This window comes from Petaurus breviceps, unplaced genomic scaffold (genome assembly GCF_028583685.1).
Source record: "Petaurus breviceps papuanus isolate PSGF00001 unplaced genomic scaffold, PetGlider_PUasm1.0 90895, whole genome shotgun sequence".
Lineage (NCBI taxonomy): Eukaryota > Metazoa > Chordata > Mammalia > Diprotodontia > Petauridae > Petaurus > Petaurus breviceps.
In genome coordinates this window covers 4,341,980-4,365,188 of record NW_027187372.1, presented here as the reverse complement: position 1 = coordinate 4,365,188, position 23,209 = coordinate 4,341,980, and the positions used below count along the sequence as shown (strand labels likewise).

At 38.8% G+C, this 23,209-nt stretch overlaps 1 long non-coding RNA gene across 1 annotated transcript in view; it reads right to left on the bottom strand.

Annotated features, from left to right (window-relative positions):
* LOC138150860 (uncharacterized) overlaps positions 1-20,810 on the bottom strand; it is a 79,370-nt gene extending 58,560 nt beyond the window's left edge. The window contains exon 1 of the long non-coding RNA XR_011165671.1: positions 20,733-20,810. This is a non-coding gene — a long non-coding RNA (uncharacterized lncRNA). The remainder of the gene's footprint in view (positions 1-20,732) is intronic.
* Positions 20,811-23,209: the final 2,399 nt, after the last annotated feature.

Below are 23,209 nucleotides of genomic sequence, written 5' to 3'. Positions count from 1 at the left end.
CATTAGTTTTGAGGACTCATCAATGAGGCTGAGAGGATTATCAAGTCAAGCCAGAAGCAAGAGTCTTAAGTCTTGTTTTGTTGTTGTTGTTCAGTTGTGTCTTATTCTTTGTGGTTTTCTTGGCAAAAATACTGGAGAGGCTTGCCATTTCCTTCTCCAGCTCATTTTACAGATGAGAAACTGAAGCAAATAGGGTAAAGTGACTTGCCCAGGGTCACACAGTTTGAACTCCCATCTTCCTGACACCATGCTTGACACTCTATCCACTGTGCCACCTAGCTGCCCATGAGTCTTGTTAAATTATCCCAAGCACTATTATAAGAATCCTGAGTTAGACATCCTGGAATAGGGACTCTGGGTCCATAAACTTGTTTTTTTAATAATAAATTTTGATAGCTATAATTCAAACTAATTGGTTTCCTTTGCAATCCTACGTATTTTATGAATTTCAAAGCATAAATCTGATAAAGGTTAAAAAAAAAGTCTGATAAGCTTTACCATTCTTCCCAAGGGGTCCCTGACAAAGGATCTAGAGGAACTTCTCTGTTGGACCTCACTTTAAGAAACGGCATTTTTTACAAAGAGCTAAAAAACACCCACACACAAATTGAGTCTGGAATTGAGTCTTTCCGTGAGGTTCCTTCCCACCAGTGAGAGAGGAGGCCTTGGGAATCTCTCTATGGCAAAAGGAAGAAGAAATGGAGTATGCCAAAGCAGAATATTCTGGTTTATTCACTTAGAGCTGGGTATCTACCAGAAGGCTATTTATAGCAATTATTGCAACACCTAAGTGCAGGGGAATGGCCTAGCTCCTCCAGTATCCAATTTCTCTTCTGTGGCTAAAACAAGGCTCACCAAAGAGACTGGCATCATTCTGCAGACATTCTTGTGACTCTAATTCCAGCCTGGTGAATGGTGGGGTGCTGAGAAGTGAGAGGGTGTGCAGGGTTCTCCCTTGAAGCAATATGACCATTTGGGGCATAGTTGACATGGAAACAGAAATCAGTGGCAGAAATGTCTATGCCTTTTGTAATGTTGTCAAAGCTGGGAAGAAAATAACCAGGCAAGCAGCGAATGCCAAGGCTTAGTTTGTATGGAGATACCTTGTCATTGCATTTTGGCAATTTCTTCCTGCTATTGCAAGATGCACTCAGTGAGAGCCTGGTTCACCTCCTTGTTAGCTTGGGTTTTGTCATAGACACCTCCCCTGCTTTGTCTCACTTCACCCTGAGGTTGCTCCAATGCCCACTGCAAGTTTATTCTACTTGTCTCCTTTGCTCTTTTTTCCCCCTCTTCTCTTTTTTTTTCTGTTGTCTTTTTAAAAACTAGATAGAAATGACCCAATCTCACCCTTAGGATTCAGTCTTAGACACAGCCCTTGAAATGTGTGGGTATGAGATGTCTCTTTCATTCTAGGGCTGCCTTTGTCAATAGCTACATCTTCTCTTCGGCAGATTATAGCTACTTCTAAACAATTAGGCTGTGCAAGTGATTTAAATGTTTGCCTCCCACATGCATCACCTTACATTTGCCTGTGTTAAATTAAATCCCAGCAATTTTTTGAAAATCAGATAACACTTTGCTTTGATCCCCATACATCCCAGATCCACGTTTGTGAATGTCAAACAAAATTTTGAGATGGATTCTTCATTTATGACCCATATGGAATGAGTAAAGAGGGCTATTTTCATTTGTTATTTAAATGCCTCTTTGTATTTTAAAGCATGCTTAGGATTGTTAGGTTAGTTAATCAAACACAGTAAAACTGAGGTATCCTGTTGGGATGGGTTAACTAAGGACAGAGTGGTATCAAAGGGTGGATATGTAATCCAGACTTTATGTGTCTGCATTGTGTGTGTGTGTGTGTGTGTGTGTGTGTGTGTGTGTGTGTGTGAGGGGGGGAGGGAGAGGAGAGACAGAGAGAGCAGACCTATAGAGGTTAGGTGCAAATATAATAAACTATGAAAGATACAGAGAATTACAATAGAAACCCAAAAGAACAGAGACTAATTAATCAAGTTAGAATTGGTTGGTCGTTGTCCTTCATGCTTGAAGAGGACCAAAATGACATCACCCTTTTGGCTCAAGGTCCAGTGTGTCCAACTATGACTGAACAGACCAATACACGCTCAAAAGGATCTACCAGAGGTTGGGCATGAATAGTCCATGTGAATATTGGGAGTGGAGTTGGCTCTAAATTGCACCTCTCGTATTTCTTTTGAGCTATTGCAATTTTGCTTTGCTCATGGAACACAGCTCCTCCTTTGACACAGACAAACCATGCTAAAGGGTCCTGTGCCAGTGTCTCCCATGTCTCACAATCAATTCCAAAGTTCCTCAGAGAGATTTTGAGAGTGTTCTTGTATGACTTTTTCTGACCTCCATATGAGCACTTACCTTGTGTGAGTCCTCTGTAAAATAGTCTGTTAGGCAAACTAACATCCTCACAAAAAAGCTAACTCTAATCTAGTCCCATAGAAACTGTACCGATAGAACAATGAAACCAGGCTCTGTGTGTGTGTGTGTGTGTGTGTGTGTGTGTGTGTGTGAGAGAGAGAGAGAGAGAGAGAGAGAGAGAGAGAGAGAGAGAGAGAGGCCTATAGAGATTAGGTGCAAACGCAATGAATTTACAATGAATTAAAATAGAATCCCAAAAGAACAGAGACTGCTTAATTAAGTTAGAATTAATAGGCAGCTAGATGACACAGAGAATAGAGCACAGAACTTGGAGTCAGGAAAAACTGAACTCACATCTGGATTCAGACACCAGCTATATGACCCTGGACAAATCACTGTGTAATCTCTGTTCCTCATTTTCCTAATCTATAAAATGGGGATAATAATAGCCCCAACCCTCTATAAGGATCAAGTGAGTTAATATATATTAACATATATTAATGTATTAGACACTTTAAATCACAAAGTAAATGTTAGCTATCATTATTAAATCTTATCCTTATTATCATTACTTATCCTTATTTCTATCTCCTTATTACCACAAGTAATATCAAGTCAACTGATCAGATCTGGGAGCCATTAATAATACTGTGTACCCAGATATTTGGAGAACTTTTAAAAGAAAAACCATTTTTATCAATGCCTTTGAATGACTTGACAAACTTTCCCCATGGTTTCCCCATAAATGTTCTGGCCAGCTACTGTTCTTCTCTTGGAGTTTTCTTGTAGATTCCTCTGCTCAAATCCAACAGCACAAGGGATTTTAGATGCTATTTTTCTCTCCTCAGCATTCATTGAATTCTAAGGGACATGATATGGTATTTAGCCAAATTTTCTATACTAGTCTTGCCCCCATCTCCATGACTATTTGTCCAGGGTGGCTGTGCTTTGCAGCCCTATACTGAACAAAGACTGGATCATTTGGAGGAGATCTAATTGAGGACAACTCACACAAAACACTGTTTCCTACCTCCATGCCTATGCACTGGTTGTTCCTCAGGCCAGGAATATGCTCCCCTTTTACCACTGCCTTTTAGCATTCCTAGTTTCTTTTAAGACTCAGCTCAAATGCCACCTCCAGAAAGTTCTTCTGTTAGTGCTGTTAGTGCTTCCTCTTTCCCATAGGAATTGCTTTGTATTGATGTTATCTATATTTTGAATACACCTATATCTCTACATATGGTTGCCTCTAATAGTAAACTCCTTGAGAGCTAGGACTATTTCAACTTCATCATTTTACCCCCAGAACCTATCCTATATGTCTGGCAAGTAGTAGGTGCTTAATAAATGCTTGCTGATTGAATGAATGATTGAAGGCTCACCTGATACTTGTTTAAGGAAGTAAGTTTCCCTAACTCAACTTCCCCTCTGATGGAAACAGTTGACCATGTGGTTACCAGGCTTGTGAAGTAAAACTCAATGGTATTGACTTATTCAGTAGGAGCCACACCAGTATTTAACTTTTGCCTGAAGCCATGAGATAAAGGAGCAATAACTCCATTTTCGATCTACAAGTGGCTCTTGTTTTGGAGTATAACAGTGCCTGTGATCCGATGGCATAGCTTGGTTTCTACCAGTACTTACTTCTGTGTAAATGTAGTTGAGGAGAAATAGCACTGGACCAAGAATCTAGTGAGACATGGGTCTAAAGTTTGCCTCTGACACTTACTAGCTATATGTTCATAGGCAAATCGCTTAGGCCCTTTGTACCCCAGTTTCCTCATATGCAAAAGTGGTGATAATAACACTTCCCTAAAGCAGAGGTCTAACTGTATTGCTTCTCTACTCAATAAAGTGTAATGATTTCTTGTTGACTCCATTATGATAATAATAACTAGCATTTATATAGCACTTAAAGGTTTGCAAAATGTGCTACAATACAAATAGTTTATTTTGGCTTCACAACAACCATAGGGATGGATGCTATTATTATCTCCATTTTACAGAAGAGGAAACAAAGACTAAGTGATTTGCCCAGAGTGGCATAGGTGGTAAATGTCTAAGGCTAGATTTGAACTGAGGACTTCCAGATACCATCTATCTCTGTGTGTGTGTCTCTGTGTCTGTCTGTCTCTGTCTGTCTGTCTGTCTCTGTCTCTCTCTCTCTCTCTCTCTCACATACACACACACACACACACAACTTTGTTTCTCCCTGCCTCCTAGTGCAGAGAATAAAAGACCATTCCTGCATCCTGAGTCATGATGATTTCCCTGCAGTAAAGCAGCAGTATCAATCTGGTTCATTTCTCTTTCAATTTTTTTTCCTCTTTCCGCGTCTGCACATTGGTGGAACAGAAATACCCATACAGATTCAAAATATGACTTCCATGGGAACACTGGGGTTTGGCTTTGAATAATATATTTCCAGTTAAACTTCATCTGCTATCAAACTTTTTTTTAAACCACTTAAGTGAAATCAATACCAGTGTTTGATGATGTCCTTCATTGAGGTCCCTGTGGACAAGGGGTTGAACTTACTCCTCTGAATATGCCAGACTTATTTCCATGATGCCAGGCAGTCTTTCTGAGAAACAACTCTTCTGGGACTGGGGTTCCTAGGGTCTTTAGGACACAGAGGACATAGAATTCCTTGCTTTGCCATTGCTATTCCCTTCTCACCTCCTCTCCCTCATCCCTTCTCCAAAAGTAAAGACTCCCTGGTCTTCAGGGTAACAATAATTTGTCCAAATTCCCATTAAATCATTAATGGCATAGCCAATGTGGATATTTGTTTTTTTCATATTTGTTCTTTCTATTTGTTCATGAAAGGGGGATGGATTAATGACAGGGACAGAATAATTTATGTTCTTTTTAAAAAAATTTATTTGTTTTTAGTTGTCATCATTCACTTCTATGAGATTTTAAGTTCTAAATTTTCTCCCTCTCCCCAAGACGGTGTGCAATCTGATATAGGCTATACATATACAATCATATTAAACATATTTCCACATTACTCATGTTATAAAGAAGAATTAGAACCAAGAAACAGGACTTCTGCAGGGCTCCCGATTCTACCTCCTCCAATTAATGTAAAAAATTACTCTAAACAAACTTTGGAGCTACAGAACCCACAAAATGACATAGAGAAGCTAACCTCCCACTGAAGACAGACCAGCAGGCTGGCAGGATGCGGCCAATGCAGCCTGTTGGGAGCTGAGCCCACCCCACGTAAGCCCAAGGTTTTAGCCGCAGGGTGGCCACAACCAGCCACTGGCTGGAGGGATTTCAGATCACCAGCAGCTGTGGTAGTTTCCAGAATTATCAACCCATAGGTTCTAAGGACAAAGTGAGAGGCCAGTGCAGTGTGGACTTTGGGACCTGGGAGTTCTGGAGTATGGTCCGGCCTTTGCCCTCAAAGCTTAGTGGACATGCAGCCACTGCCATGTGGTTGCTTCAGAGCTCTGGACCTGCAGATTGTAGGGGAACCAAGCAACCAGTCTGAGGGGTAACTGCTCTTGCTTTAACCTGCTTGGATCTGGATCACTGTCTAGCGTGGAGGTCTTGGGGTGTGTGACCAGTGTGCCATAGCATGTGGAGGCTTCTGAGAGGACAGTCAACTAATAGTTCCAGCAGCTGAGAAAACCCCAGCAATTTGGGACAAAGCTCCCCCCTCTGGTAGCAGAGTTCTACTGTTGGCAAAAAGCTCAAAAGTCAAGTAATTGAGTGGCAACGTGAGCAAGCAAAGGAAGCAAGGCAAGCACAGTGGTACAACTTTGGATTCCTTTTTTGGGGACAAAAAGGATCAAAGCATGAAACAGGAGGAAGACAATGAAGTCAGAAACCCTGCACCAGAAGCTTCCAAGAAAAGAATAAGCTGCTTACAGGCCACAGAAGAGCTTAAGAAGAATTTTGAAAATCAAATAAGAGGAGTGGAGGAAAAATTGGGAAGAGAAATGAGAATGATGCAAGAAAATTACAAAATGAGAGTCATCAACCTGACTGAAGAAAATAACACCTTAAAAATAGACTAACTCAAATGGCAAAAGAGGCTCAAAAAGCCAATGAAGAGAAGAATGCCTTCAAAAGCTGAATTTGCCAGATGGAAAAAAGAATCTCAAAAGCTCACTGAAGAGAATTACTCCTTCAGAATTAGATAGGAGCAAATGGAAGCTAGTGACTTTATGAGAAATCAAGATACTATTAAACAGATCCAAACAAATGAAAAAATAGAAGGCTGTGTGAAATATCTCATTGGAAAAACCATTGACTTGGAAAATAGATACAGGAGAGATAATTTAAAAATTATTGGACTACCTGAAAGCCATGATAAAAAAAAGAACCTAGAAATCATCCTTCAAGAAATTCTCAAGGAAAATTGCCCTGATGTTTTAGAACCAGAGGGCAAAATAGAGGTTGAAAGAGTCCACTGATCACCTCCTGAAAAAGATGCCAAAAAGAAAACTCTTAAGAATATTATAGCCAGGTTCTGGAGTTCCCAGATCAAGGAGAAAATATTACAAGCAGCCAGGAAGAAAGAATTTGAATGATATGGAAACACAATCAGGATAACACAGGGTCTGGCAGCTTCTACACTGAGGGATCAAAGGGCTTGGAATATGACATTCTAGAGGCTCAAAGGAGCTGCAAGGATCACCTACCCAGCAAAACTGAGTATCATGTTTCAGGGGAAAACATGGTCATTCAATGGAATAGAGGACTTTCAAGCATTCTTGATGAAAAAAAACAGAATTGAATAGAAAATTTGACATTCAGATACAAGAAGCAAGAGAAGCATGAAAAGGTAAACAGAGAAAAGAAATCATAAGGAACTTATCAAAGTTGAACTATTTACAATCCTACATGGAAAAACAATAATTGTAACTTATGAAACTTTTCTCAGTATGAGAATAGTTGAAGGGAATAGAAATGTATATATATATATATGAATAGGTATACATAGACAGAGGGCACAGGACCAGTTAAATAGGAAGAGATGATACTTAAAAAGTGAAATTAAGAGGTGAAAGAGGAGTATAATGAGAGGAGTTGGGTAAGATAGAATGGGGTAAATTATCTCATATAGAAGAGGCAAGGGAATACTGTTACAATGGAGGGGAAGATCAGGAAGGCAAAAGGGAATGAGTCATCCTTATTCTCAATGAATTTGGCTTAGGGAGGGAATGGCATACATACTAAATAGCGTATCTTACCCTATAGGAGAGTAGGGGGGAAGGGGATGAGAGGGAGAATGATGGAAGGGAGGTCAGGCTGGGGGGGGGAGGGAAGTTGAAAGCACCCACTTTTGAAAAGGGACAGGATAAGAGTAGAGAATAGAACACGTGGGGTGGGATAGAATGGAGGGAAATATAGTCAGTCTTTCACAATATATCCACTATGGAAATGTTTTGCATAGCTACACATGTATAATCTATATTGAATTGCTTATTTTCCCAGTAAGAGTGGGTGACGAGGGAGGTAAGGAAAGAATCTGGAATTCAAAGGTTTAAAATTAAATGTTTATTATATGTATATATATATATATTATTATTATTATTATTTTACATGTAACTGGGAAATAAGACATACAGGCACTGGGGTATAGAGATCCAGCGTGCCATACTGGAAAGTCAGAGGGGGTACAGGGGAAGATATGGGAAAAAGCAGATTTGGGGAGAGGATATTCAATGGGATCACTGTTTTGGGGTGGTGGATAGGGGGAAAATGGGGAGAAAATTTTAACTCAAAATCTTGTGGAAATGAATGATGTAAACTAAAAAATAAAAGAATAAAAAAAAGATTAAAAAAAAGAATTAGAACCAACGGAAGAAACCATGAAAAAGAAGAAACATAAAAGAGAGAGAGAGAGAGAAACTAATATGCTTCAATCTGCATTCAGACTCCACAGGCCTTTCTCTGGATGTGGATGGCATTTTCCATCATGAATCTTTTGCAATTGTCTTAGATCCCTGTATTGATGAGAAGAGTTAAGTCTATCAAAGTTTATCATTTTACAATGTTGCTGTTACTGTATACAATGTTCTCCTGATTGTGCTCACTTTACTCAGCATCCGTTCATTTAAGTCTTTCCAGGTTTTTCTAAAGCCCATCATGTCTTATGGAACAATAGTATTCCTTTACATTCATATGCTACAACTTGTTCAGCCATTCACCAACTGATAGGCATCCCCTCAATTTCCAATTCTTGACCACCATGAAAAAAGCTACCATAAATATTTTTGTACATGTGGGTCTTTTTCTCATTTTCATGATCTCTTTGGGATACTTTGAGTGGGAGGATCACTTAAAGGAAAGTAATAAGCATATATTAAATGCTTACTATTTGCCAGGAACTGTGCTAAATCCTTTATAAATGTTATCTCACTTAATCCTCACAATAACCTTGAGAGGTGGCTGTTATTATTATGCCCATTTTATGGTCGAGGAAACTGAGGCAAATGGAGATTAAATGTCCTGCCCAAGGCCACATAGGTCAGTAAGTGTGAAGCTTAATTGAACTCAGATCTTCTTGACTCCAAGCCTATCACTCTCTCTATTAGGCCACCCAGATGTCTGTGTGACAGTGTGATAGTCTACTCTTAAACACCATCTTTCATAGAGCAAGGAAGCATGTGCCTCTTCTGAATCAGGAAAGATTTGGGTTCCATATAAGGAAGATTTCCCTAACCGTGGCATTTTTACATCTCAGGAAGAGTATACTGAAGGAAATGTGGGGGTTAAATATTTGAAGGTCATTCAAAATGACTAGATTTCTATCTGACTATGAGAGGAAATGGAAAAAAAAACACATCTCTAAAGATTATTTACCATCCTGCAATTTCCTGCTTGAAGTCAGAAAGACCTATGTTTGGGTTTTTGTGGTTATTTGGTCATTTCAGTCATGTCTAACTCTTTGTGACCCCATTAAGAATTTTCTTGTTAAAGATTCTGAAATGGTTTGCCATTTCCTTCTCCAGATCATTTTACAGGTGAGGAAACTGAGGTAAACAGGATGAAGGGACTTGCCCAGGGTCATACAACTAGCAAGTGTCTAAAACCAAATTTGAACTCAGCCCTTCCTGACTCCAGGACTGGCACTCTTTCACTCTATCAGCAGTACCTAGCTGAGTCTTACTTTTGACACATACTGGCTCTGTGACCCTGGACAAGTCACTTAGCCTCTGGGTATTCACTGTTTTCTAAAATGAGAAGTTGCAGAGCAGGTCATGATTTGCATAAACAGAGAGAAGTTCTTCAGGAGTAATACCAATGAAATAATTCATACCAATGAAATCACAAAGTGGTTCAGTCTTTTTTTTTTTTTTGTAAAAAAACATTTCATGCTCCAGATAATCCCTTGAATTTAAATCCATGCTTTGACTATTCAGAAACTTGGAAGTGTGTGCATGTGTGTGTGTGTGTGTGTGTGTGTGCTGCATTGTGTTTATGTCTAGAGTAACCATTCATACCATGAAAAAGCATTATCTAAAAAGTACACTTTGCAGAAATGGCATGATTCAATTCAATGTAATTAATATTTAGTAAAAGCCTTATATTTAGAAGACACTGAACTAGATGCTGGGGGCAGAGAGTATAATCTTCAGAAAAATAGTTTCTGCTCTCAAGGACTTTACAATCTAGCAGCAGCAGCAGTAGCATTAGTAGAAATAGCTAACATATACATATTGCTATAAAAGCAATATATTGCTTTTTTTTAACTGATGAGGAAACTAAGGCCAACAGGATGAAGTGACTTGCCCAGGGTCACATGTTTCTACTAACTTCACAGACTAACTTAGTACATGCCAATCCCAACTAATAAAATGTGTTATTTTTCTTATTTTTTTTTTAATTGGAAGATGGGGTGGGGTGGGAGAGGGTGGGTAAGAAGGGAGTTATTTTTATTGAGAAGTGATCAATGTATCAAAGATAAAATTAATCAGGTAAATGTTTTCTAAAAAGATATATACACATATATACATACACATACATATGTGTGTATATACTACATAGATGTATATGTAATGGAAATATGTATCACATATAATGGAAATATATATTATATATAATGGAAATATGGGCAAGTAATGGAGGATGAGCCAGAAAGTACAGTATAGTCATGAAATACTAACACTCAAAATCAACTGAAACTGACAAGGAAAGCTAAGGGGAACAGAAAAGGCAAGGGATGGGGATTGATATATTAGGAAAAGAAGAAGATCAAAAGTATTGGAATACTGATTGAGGTGGATGGGATGATGATGGTGGCCAACAAAGAGAATGTAGAGTCTCTCAACTTTCATTTTGCACCTATTTTCTCTGCCAAGAAGAATTATCTTTGAACTATGAAGGAGAAGATTAAAAAATATCTGCTGGGGAACTGAAAATCCAACATAAATAGTGAGTAAGGGAGCAGCCAGCTGCCCTTGATGAGTTCATCACTAGATCTGGATGAATCACATTGTAGGCCACTGAAAGTACCAGCAGTGATCTTTTCAAGATCATCAAAAATGTGAGAGGTATTACAAGATTGGAGATTGGGAAGATATTGTCTGGGTTTTCAGAAAAGGTGAAATCTGGAAACTCTACGTCAGTGAGCTTGACTTCTATTCCTGGGAAAGTTCAACAACAAACTATTGCCATCTAGAAAGGGAAAAAATAATCACAAAGAGAAGCGTGACTTCATTTCATTGACACCTGGTTGTGCCAGGTTGACCTCATTTCTTTTTCTGATAGGGATGTTAAACTGCCTGGCAGGGGTTAGGGGTGTAGCAGATCAAAGATATGTTGAAGATTTTACCTGATGCTATTCTTTTGGGGAAAATAGAATGATACAAGAGTTTATAATATAGTAAACTAGTTGTGGAACTGATTGAATGGATGAACTCAAAGAGTAGTCATTAATTTGTTAATGTTAACTTGGAAAAATTCTTAAATCAAGAATCTCTCTTCAGTCATTTTGCTTATCATTTTTTACAAATGACTTGGATGAAGTCATAGATGACATTCTTATTAAATTTTCAGCTGACACAAAACTAAGAGGAGTAACTAACATGTTGGATTACACAGTCAGGATCCAAAAAGATCTCAATAAGCTAGAACCATGGGCCACATCTAATAAAGTTAAAATTTAATAAGGAACAAGTCTTATACTTGGGTTCAGAGAAGCGACTTCAAAATACAAGATAGGTGAGGTGTGAATAAACAAAAGTATATTTGAAAAAGATCAGTGGGTCTTAGTAGACTCAATATGGGTCAACAATGTAGGGGTGGCTAGGTGGTACAGTGAATAGAGCACCGGACCTGGAGTCAGGAGGACCTGAGTTCAAATCTGACCTCAGACACTTAACACAAAACTAGCCGCGTGGAACAACGAGAAAGAAGGAACAAAACAAAACCAAAAGAGAGAGAGAGTAAGTAGTTTGCTTCAATCTGCATTCAAACTTTGTAGTTCTTTTCTCTGGATGTGGATCTCCCTTTCCATCACGATTCTTTTGGAGTTGTCTTATAACCTTGCATTGATGAGAGGAGCCCAGTCTATCTAAATTAGTCATCACAGATAGATGTGTCTGTAATTGTATACAAAGTTCTCCTGGTTCTGCTCTCCTCACTCAGTAGAGGAATTACTTTACTAAAAGGTTTTTTTTCAGATTTTATTTTTTAATCTTATTTATTCTTAGTTATATTATTTAAATATACTATCTATAATATTAGAATATGATATATAATCTATTATGTACTTATTTATTTGTTTGTTTTTATTCCCTAACTGCCCCAAGACACACTAATCTCCACCCTTTCACTTGCTTTACCATGGTGAAAGCAACACCATACTATTTGAAGATCAGGCAGAAGACCTAGGGATTTAAGACTGGAGAAGAGAAGACTTAGTTGGGGCTTGGGAGATGGAGAACATCTTCAAGTGTTTGGAAGGCTGTCATGTGAAAGAGGTCTTAGATTTGTTCTGGCTGGTTCTAGAGGGCAGAGCAGGGAATCATAGGTAGAAGATGCAGATTTGGGATGAATGTAAGGGAAAACTCCCAATTAGAGCTATGCCAAAGTAGAAAGGGCCTCTTTGGCTGGTAGTGGGTTTCTCTTAAAGTACTCTTCGATTCTGAAGTTCCTTTTCTGATTGATCTTGAGCAAATCCCTCATCATCTCCTGCCTCTGTTTCCACATTGCAAAAATTAGATATTTGAACCAAGGCCCCTTCCAACTATAAGATCCTATATTTCCTATAACACAATGAAATCCCCCAGATCACAGTGGAACAAATTTGGTGTTCATTTTGGCAGTACATAGAATGAAACTTTTTCTCATGAAAAAGAAGCACATAATGTACCAAATAACTGTTATCTTTTTATAAGTATATGTCTTGGAGAAACATAGCACACAAAATAATAGGTTGCCTCAGTCCTCTTAGCAATGTCTCTTCTATACATTGAACTATTCAGAGATGCCTTGGGGTTGCAAGCTCTAAAAATAAAATGCTACCTGGAAGGGTTATCTTATTCATACCTTAATGTGACTTAATTTAGACAGATAGTCAGTCTCTATTAAGCAACCTGGCAGAGCAGTAGGAAGGCTGGCTTTAGAGGCAGGAAAATCTGTGTTCAAATCTTGTCTCTGATATGTATTAGTTGTGGGACTCTGGCCAAGCAATTTAATTCCTCAGTTTCAGGCAGCTTTCAAAGACTGAAAGTTAAAGAATTGCTAGTCTGAATTGATATGGAAAATTTCCATACTGGAAGCTCCCTACACTAATGAAATAACAGATCCAGGTTAAAATATCATACTTATACCTAGACAATTACTCAGAAAATGAATGTGACTTTTCTTTGGGAATAGTGAATAATGAAGAATTTTGGAGGAAAGGCCTATATGGAGTGCAGTTTTGGAGAGCCAGGTGATTATGTGAGAATTCTAGGTGTTTGGAGGTTGGGGGTGGAAAGACGAGAGGAAATAGGGATTAAAAGAAGGTTCAGAAAAGAAATGGAAGATCACCAAAGACGAATATGGTTTACCTTGTGATTTTGAAAAGGGCCCTTGTGACAGCTGATATAGTGATATTCAAATTCAGATATCAGGGTTAGTTTGGAAAGCTACAACCTAGTTTCTCCTCAATTCACCCCAGTAACCTTAAGCTGAGCATTTCTAGTTCAGCCAGATCTCTCTCCTACCAGTCCAAAGATCTCCCTCTTTTGGTGGGAGGAGGGAAAAAGGGGAAAAAAGGAATATTAGGAAAAAGAGAGGCATCCTTCCTTCCCTCCCTCCTTCCATCTTTATTGTAAGCGGTAAGTATGCTATTCCTTTCTATGTTAGATCTGTAACAATTTTTGCTATTAATGATAAGATGCTACTATATGGAAGCCTGTGTTTAGATTAATTACTCTTTTCTTTTAAGAATGCCCTTTATGGTATAGCAAAGAATTGGAACTAAAATAGATGCCCATCAATTGGGCAATGGCCTAACAAATGATGGCACATGAATGTAATGGAATATTACTGTGCTATAAGGAATGACAAATGTAATGAATACAGAGAAACATGGAAAAACTTACATATACTAATACAAAATGAAGTAAGCTGAGTCAGGAAAAAAACATACAGAATGACTACAATGATGTAAGTGGAAAGAACAGCAATCCTAAAACGATCAAAACTGGGTTGCCAAATTTATTTATTTTTTTATACTATAACATCAATATTATAAAAATCAATGATTTTGAGGGCTTTTACAAATTACTGAAGAATGAAATGAGTAGAATCCAGAGTACAATTTATTTGACAACAATATGAAAGCTGTAAGAACTATGATTGAGACAATAATCATTCATGATTCCAGAGGAGCAATGATGAACCACACTATTCATTACAGAGAGGTGATTGATGTAGGTTGTGGAGGTAGACACATTATATTTTTGTATATAGCCATTGAATATGTTACATAGAGTTGTATGCAATAACATTTTGCTTGATTGTGCATATCTGTTGTAAGACATTTTCTTTCTTTACTTTCTTTTTTTTAAAACTGACATATGAGGTGGGAAGAGAAAATAGATTTTTATTCATTAAAAATAATAGAGAGGTGGGGGTTGATAGAGATGTGACTGTTGCGTGAACTAACAGATAAGGTCATGAGACCTTTCATGAAGTGAGAGTAATCTGTAAATGTATGTAATGTAAAAAAAACATTGATATAACAGAAGTATAAAAAAAGAAAGAAAGACACACCAATGCATTGTTGGTGGAGCTGTAAATTGGTCTAATCATTCTGGCAAGCAATTTAGAGTTATGGAAAACAAGTGACTATAATGTCCATACTCTGACTAACAGATTCCAATGATTATATGTGTGTGTGTGTGTGTGTGTGTGTCAGTAAAAGAAGAAAAGAAAGGCCCTATATTCCCCAAAATAAAGATAGCAGTACCCTTTGTAACAGCAAAGAGATGAAAACAAAATACCCCATTGATTGGGAAATGGCTAAACAAATCATGGTCCAGGAATGGCATGGAACTCTACTGTGCTATAAGAAATAATGAACAAGAATGAACAGGAAAAGGACAAGTTTGGCAACCCAAGAAAAGCGAATGAGATGACACTTGTCTAGATACTTTGTAGAGATCAGGTATGAAACATGGTGTATTACATCAGATTTCTTCAATGGATTGATTAATTTTGCTAATGGTTTTCCTCTTATTTCTCTTTGTTATTTTATTTTATTCTTTTTCTTAAGCATGAATGAGTCTCTGGAAAGGAGAAGCTGGGTGAAATCTAAGTCATTTAAAAACAAATGATGTCAATAAAATTTATTGTAAAATGTTGCAAAAATGGACAGCAATCTCTATGTCCTCCTATCAGAAAACGAATTAACAAACTGTGGTATCTTAATGGAATTAAATATTATGGTACCAATAAAACAAGGATAGCAAGACCATATTCTTGAGAATTTATTCTTTCCCAACCCTGACAATCATTTATTGCAACATAATCCAATGACTCCAATATCCTACAGGCACCTCACCTGAAGCAGACCCACCTTCTCCACATCTTCAATATGGCCTAGTCTTACCTGACCTATAGATGCTTGTGGGCTCTCATTCAGAAGTGCTAAGTGGCCTGTGCATTAATTTTTGGCAGCTATTCCAGTTAATAAGGTCCTCAGCAACTCCCAGCAACTCTGGTAAGATTGTCTGTTAATGCTTCAAATGGAAGAGATTTTGAAAGATTTGATTTCTCACAAAACTTGTACCATCTGCTGTCTCTGACTAGCTCCTTGACTGCACCAAACCCGATTCTAAAACAGATTTTTAAGTTGTATTTGGGGAACATATGGAACATGGATTACATTTAATCTGTGTAGCTCCAGAGGGCAGAGCTAGGATCAATGAGAGAAAGTTACAAGGAAGCAGATTTCATTTCCATATAAGGAATTTTTTTTCTAACAGGTGGGACTGTCTACAAATGGAATGAACTGGCAAAAAAAATAGTGAGTTTAGCATTACTGGAAGTGTACAGAGGCTAGATAACAAGGCTGTAAAAAGAACTCCTACATAGCATAAGAGACTGGATAAGGAAGACTGGAAAAGTCCCAGTGATTAGCAATGGTAGTGGCATGCCTTGAGTAGCATGTGTGAAGGCAGAAGACATTAGACTGAGGAGAAGAGCTAATTATTACTTTCTGGTTGGCCCCCATCCTCAAATGGCTAGTACCAGTTATTCCCAACTCCTACCTCAGGACCTTGACTTTCCCTTTATCTAAAACACTCAACTTTGCCCCTCAGGGAGATGAACTTCCTTCTAAACCTGTCCCAAAAAGGAATGATGGGAAAAGGAAAAATGCCTGAGATTGCATGCCTGCCTTGCATACCAGAAGCAGCTACTATCAAGATATTTGGTGAATACCTCTAAGAACTGGGGAAGGGGAAGCAAATAAATATTCATATTAGTGCCTTTGTGTCAAGCTCTTTGTTAAGTGATTTTTTTACAAAGATTATCTCATTTGACCCACACAACAACCCTATGAGGTAGGTGCTGTTATTATCCCAATTTTACAGTTGAGGAAACTGAGGCAAATAGAGGCTAAGTGACTTGCCCAGGTTCATAGAGCAAGTAAGTATCTGAAGCTGGATTTGAACACAGGTAATCTTGACTTCAGACCCCAAACCTTATCCACTACACCACTTAGGTGCCATTTGGAAAGCCAATGTGCTTAGAGTAACTCTAAAGTCTGGAACTGTCAACTTCAGTATCCTCTTTCTGTTTCAGGAACTGTCCATAAAAGTCTCCTGATGACCATAGCTTCTGTGTTGAGCAGATGCTGCCTTTACTAAGCTGATCTGATCCACTCACACTGTATTTGACCGACTCTTTGATGGGCAGGACATCCCAGTCAATTCGCAGGATGACTTCAACGATTCTCTGCTCATATGGATAGACTGCTCAGCAGTATCTATAGCATTCATCACTTTCAGTTTCCAGCTTAGCTGATACAGTTCTGAAATCTGTCTTGCTACCTCTTCCTCTCTGCCCTCATCTTTCTGGGTTCAGACTCCGAGTTCTTTCTGTGAATGACTGCACGCCTCCACCTTAGTTAATAACCAAATTCTCATCTTCTAACCATAATGGGATAAATTACAGTTGTCTTATAGTTATAGAACACTTCTGATGTCTACATTGCTCCAATATATTAGAGTTTGGGGGCAGCTAGGTGGCGCAGTGAAGAGGTCACCGGCCCTGGAATCAGGAGGAACTGGGTTTAAATCCAGCCTCAGACACTTGACACTTAACTAGCTGTGTGACCTTGGGCAAGTCACTTAACCTCAATCGCCTTGCTTGCCCCTTCCAAAATATACCTATGTATGTATACATATATATATATATATATATATATATATATATATATATATATATTAGAGTTTGTCACATTTGTAGAATTCTAAGTAATAATAATAACTAACACATATAAAGCTTACTATGTGCCAGGCACTATGGTAAGTGTTTTACAATTATTACCTCATTTGATTAAAACTGTTTTCCTTAGAACTCTGAGCAGACTTATGCCCCAGACAAGGGAACCGTCTCTCCCTTAAAGGGTCACTCGGTCTGACTCTCTAGCCTTGACATTCTTCTTCTTCTTAAAGAACATGTCCTTTGCATCTACTAGGATTTAGTAATTAGAATTAAAAATCTCTTTGGTAGGAAAGAATGTTGCTACTACTCAAGAAGAATGGAAGTGTTTGTGTAAGACCTCATTCAATGAATGAAAGAAAGAGGCAGAAATGATGACCACTAGATCCCGACTGATGCTAATAATGAACCCTCTGAAGTGGTCCCATTATTTGAATTCACACTGAATATTTCCACTGGGGTAGAACCAATAACCATATTTTATTTCATTATAACTTGGAAGAGTGAGAATCCAAATACATGTAACCCCTTCAGAGGATTCATTATTAGCACTAATCAGAACCTAAATGTATTATACTATTATTTATGCCTTTCAACTTCCAGAGGCTTGATCAACAGGAATTGATGCTCCTTGTTAGAGTCCCAAGATCACCCCTGCCCATGCAATGTTCCAGTCCTTCTCTGCTACCCCAAGTTTTGCTTCCTGCTCCAGGTTTTATTAAAGCATCATGGAATGTTGATGCTTGTCAGGGCCTTTGGAGTCATCCAGTTCAGGGATTCCTAAGCATTTTTTTGTGTCATGGACCCCTTTGGTAGACTGGTGAAATCCTATGAATCCTGTCTCAAATGAATATTTTTAAATGCATAAAATAAAATACATAGGATTGTAAAGGAATAAATTTCAATTATGTTGAAATAAAGATGTAATTTTTCCCCCATCCAATGTCACAGACCTCATGAGATATATCTTAGATATTATTCCTTCCCCTTGCTAGGGCCCCACTTGTAGCAGCAAGTACCCAGCATCCCCAGGGTGGCTGCCAACACAGGTTCTTAGATCTGCTTTTCTAAAGGAAAGCAACTCAAAATGGGTTAACAATCTTGCTTTAATCAATCAAACATATCATTTACCTAGTTCAGGGGGGAAAAGTCAGCACCCCAAACTTCAGAGTATACAGACAGGTTACAAGCAGAAGTTACAAGAAGACAGAGAAACATTTCAAGCAGACAGGCCTCCAACTGTCTGACCATTACATCCATACCAGAGAGAGAAGCATCAGCATCTGGGTTTTCAAAGCCAGGGGGTTCTCAACAGTTGCCCAGAGTCTTATCTGGTCAAATCACACAACACTTCTCAAAGTGAGCCCCAAAACAAAGCCTCACATCAGGGTTTATATAGCCTTCTCCTGGCTCAGAGAATGTCACAACTCTCTTGACCCACTGCCCAATCACAAAGTATCTCTTGAAAAACAAGCCTCATGTCACAGGCTCCAGGTACACTTAAGCTTATCAAAGGGCCTAGGGGCAGGGAAGATCTTAAATTCACATTCCCATAACAGCACTCAAGGTAATAATGTAAGCTTTTTTTTTAATTGTGCAGATCCTCTTGGGGAGGCACTGGCCCACTTAAGGAATGTCTATTGTGACTCCTTATGAGCTCACATGCTGGTCTTTTTTCTTGCTAGGCCCCCAGCCAGGACAGTACTGTCAGTCATGGGTACCCTACAGATCCTTAACGGATGGAAGGGAGTTATCCTTCTTCAAACATTGAGTATTTGAGCTCATATGTAAGACCTTTCTGGCTTTGCTGTGGAAGTAAAGCTGTTCTATATGTAAATACCTCATTAGCAAATGACCTTGTAATGGAGAGTGGGTGGCCAGGCTTAGAGGGAGGACCAGTTTCCCCCAGACAGGAAGTAACTGGGTTAGTTTAGTGAGATTAATGAGAAGATGGATGCCCTTGGGTTTAGACCAGATACTGAAATTATCAAGCTCTTCTTGGATGGAGGAAATGAGTCGGGTAAATGAGAGGTCCCCAAAATATGCTAGTGCCTTTCATAATAAGAAGGAACTGCTAACACAAAGGTTACATATAGAAAAGTACAGTTATGTTATAACTGATTTCTATTGCAAATAATTAGTTTCTTTGGGTATATCAGTGATTTATTTAGAGGGCTAAAGATTGATTCTGTAATATATATTGCAAATAAATTACTGGTTACATTTGTATGCATCTTATTTTCCTATCAGAGTATAAAGCTGTAGAAGGCAGAGACCATGTCATATATTTTAAACATCTGTGTCAATCCCACAGTGCTAGAAACAGTGTTTCTTTGAGGATGTATTTATTAAACACATAATAGGTATACAATAAATATGTATTGCATAAATGAATTAATATTTCCCTTATTCTTTTTTTTTTTTTGCTTTTTTGGAGGAGGATGATAGGGCAATTAGGGTTAAGTGACTTCCCCAAGGTCACATGGATAATTTTTTGTGTTAAGCATCTGAGGTCAGATTTTAACTCAGGTCCTTCTGACTCCAGGGCCAGTGCTCTATCCACTGTACCACCTAGCCACCCCTTCCCTTATTCTTAAGCTGATATTCACTATGCCTCAGTTTCCTCATTTGTAAAATAAAGGGACTGTGCTAGATCAGGGGTTCTAAACCTGGGGTACATTTAGGTTCTGGCTCTAGAACAGTTTTACTCACACCGTAAAGGACCAGAAAGTACTCATATCTAAGTCCACAAGAAGTTTAAAGAATGTTCTGTCCTTAGAGGAGAATAACCTCCTCTGGGGATCTGTATAGTGCCCGTGACTGATGGTATCATCCTGGCAGGGATCCCAGCAAAGGGAAGAATTGGCATCTGAGCTTAGAAAGAGTTACAAGACACCCTCCCTTAGTGGACCAGTTCCTCCTCATAAGGAACTATATGGTGTTTTTTACTTATCATATGCCCAGAAAAGGGACAGAGTCATTTCTAAGACAGATTTCAGGGATCCATGACCTTGTTTGGGAAAAAATTACAACTTTATTCAATATGATTGGTTCCCTTTTTTCTTTTATGAGTTCAAAAACATTACCCCAGGAAGGGGTTTATAGACTTCACCAGACTGCCAAAGGGGTCCATGACACAAAAATGGTCAAGAATCCTCAAGTTGGATGACTCCCACGGGCCTGAAAAGCATTGACATTCCAGGATGCTTTGGTTAAATCTGGAGCAGGGAGCAAGAGTCAAGGAGTAGAGCAGATGAGCTGGAACATTGCTCTCAGTTGCCATTGGGACACAGGTCATCTCAGGGGACTGCAGCAAGGAGAATTCATTCGCACTGGTTGTGCCTCTGAAAGCTTTAAAACAGCAGCAGCTAACAGGGTATAAAGAAAGGGGCACAAATAGTGGCATAATAGTCATTTCTGCCTCTTACCTTCATTCAGCAAAGGAGGTCTTTCTCACCCTCTCTCTTCCTAAGTAGCTCTTGCCTCTACCAAGAAGAATGAGAGTCTGCAAGGGCGAGAAAAGACATTGAGGAAACAATTATTGTTTCTTGGTTGCAAAGGGAAATACATGAGGGGGCAGATGCTGGAGAAAGAAGAGTATTTGGCAGAGTTCAATTTTATTCATGTCTCTGCCAGTCACTTTCCAAGAGAATATAAGGTCCTTGAATGCAGAGACTGTCTTAACTTACATATTAGTATTCCTAGGGTCTACCATAAAGCCTGGCACATAGAAGACATTTAATAAATGTTTATTAATTGATTGATTGATTGGCCTGGAGTCAGAAAGACTCATTTTTCTGAGTTCAAATCTAGCCTCAGACACTTAGTAGCTGTGTGACCCTGGACAAATCACTTAACCCTGTTTGCCTTAGTTTCCTCATCTGTAAAAATGAACTGGAGAAGGAAATGGCAAATCATTTTGGTATCTTTGACAAGAAAACCCCAAATGGGGTCATGAAGAGTCAGACAAGAATCAACAACAGCAACAAATGGATTGCTTTTCAAGGTCTCAATATAGCCTGGGGTTCACAGTTTAGAATGATTTTCCCAAAGTGATTCTCCAGAACCCATACCTGTCTATAAGGCATCTTTTGTAGGGTGAGATTTTGGCCAAGACTTAAAGGACTCTGAAGAAGTCAGGAGGCAGAGATGAGGGGAATGAATTGGAGAATGTCTGCTAATCTTATTCCTGTGGGATGTCAGAATCCCTTGACATTCAAATTTATAATTAAGTTTTTCCTTCTATAAAATTGTTATATTATTGTTTAGATAAACTTGTAAAAACAGCAATAAATTTGTAAAAACTGGTTGATTGCTACATTCTAATTACTGTCTCCACACCTTCCCAGTCTACAGCTAGATGGATCATACGTATGTGTGTAACTGTGTGTGTGAGAGAGAAATAACTCCAGACATCTGAAAATCTGAAACTTGTTTTACCTAAAGCAACCACATCCTCATCTCAACCTTCAGACACAAATATCAACCCTGCTACCCCTTTGCCCAGCCCAGGAAGAGATTCCTTGATTCTTCTTCTACTATATACTATTTTTCTACTTTCCTTGTCCAACCCAGATTCAGAGGCTATACTTGCCACACTTGTGGTGCAGTGAATAGAGCATGGGCCCTGTAGTCAGGAGGACCTGAGCTCAAATCCAGCCTCAGACACTTGAAACACTTACTAGCTGTGTGACTTTGGGCAAGTCACTTAACCCCAATTGCCTTCCAAAAAAAAAAAGCACACTTGTGGCAAGGGGATTCCACTAAATCTGAGGAGAAAGGCCAATTCTGACCTTCCTCCCCCTCCAGGAATGACTTGGGGCAGAAACTAAGACCATTGAAATATGAAATTGCCCAGAATGAGAAAAGACAGATGGCTTTGAGGTTCTGCCTCACCCCAGAAAAACTATGAACAACAGTGGAAAATCAGAATGTAAGCAGTGGGGAAACATAACAAAAGAGGAATGAAATTAACAAAGATCATGAGAGGAAAAAGCTCAGTTAAAAACCTTAAGTAAAAACAGATAAATCAGCAAGAAACATATTAATAACAGAAGAGAATATTGTCTTCTGATCAGCTAAATAAGTCCAGATATCTATGAATAAATATTGCAAAAGGCAGAAGGGAAAGAAATCCTATTTAGGAAAAGACACAGAAAATGAAATTTTAAAAACAATTTAAAAATAAATCGAAGGGGAGAAAAAAGGGAGGTTTATTTGGCTAAGGGAGAAGGAGAAGGAAAGAATTTTAAAAATCAAAACTACAAAACGAGAGAAGAAATAACAAATGGTGGTGGTGGGCCTGAGGGTAAGGCAAGACTAGCCAAAGAGGGCAGAGTTGACTTAAAGCATTTTAAGTTAAAACAGTGGAGGAGAGAAAGTACTATGTTTATAGAAGAGGGGAAAATGCTAATTCAGAAAGGAAAAACTACATTCATACAAATGGAGGAAAATATAAACCTCTCAACTTTAAATATGAATCAATTAAACAATCCAGTAAAATGAAAAAGAGTGACAAACAGGGTAAGAAAATAAAACCCCAGGTTGGGAGCCAAGATGGCAAAGTACAGGTAACAACTCAGACGCCTATACTATTCTCCAAACGACTTTAAAATATTGCCTCAGATAGACTTCTGGAGTGGCAGAGCTAACAAAAGGTCAGGATGAGACATTTTGGCAGCCCAAGACCACTTAGAAGATCAGCGGGGAGGTCACTGAAACTGGCTGGGGGTCAGCCCAAAGTGCGACACATTCTATGGCACCGTTGCCAGCAGCAGCAGCACCTTTGAGAGTTCCCAGAGCAGAGATGGGAAGGTGTCAAACGACTGGTCACAAAGAGATGACGTGGAAGTCTCTGCTGGCACAGGGTGCAGGACCTTGCTGGAATGCCTATATGCGGTTCTGA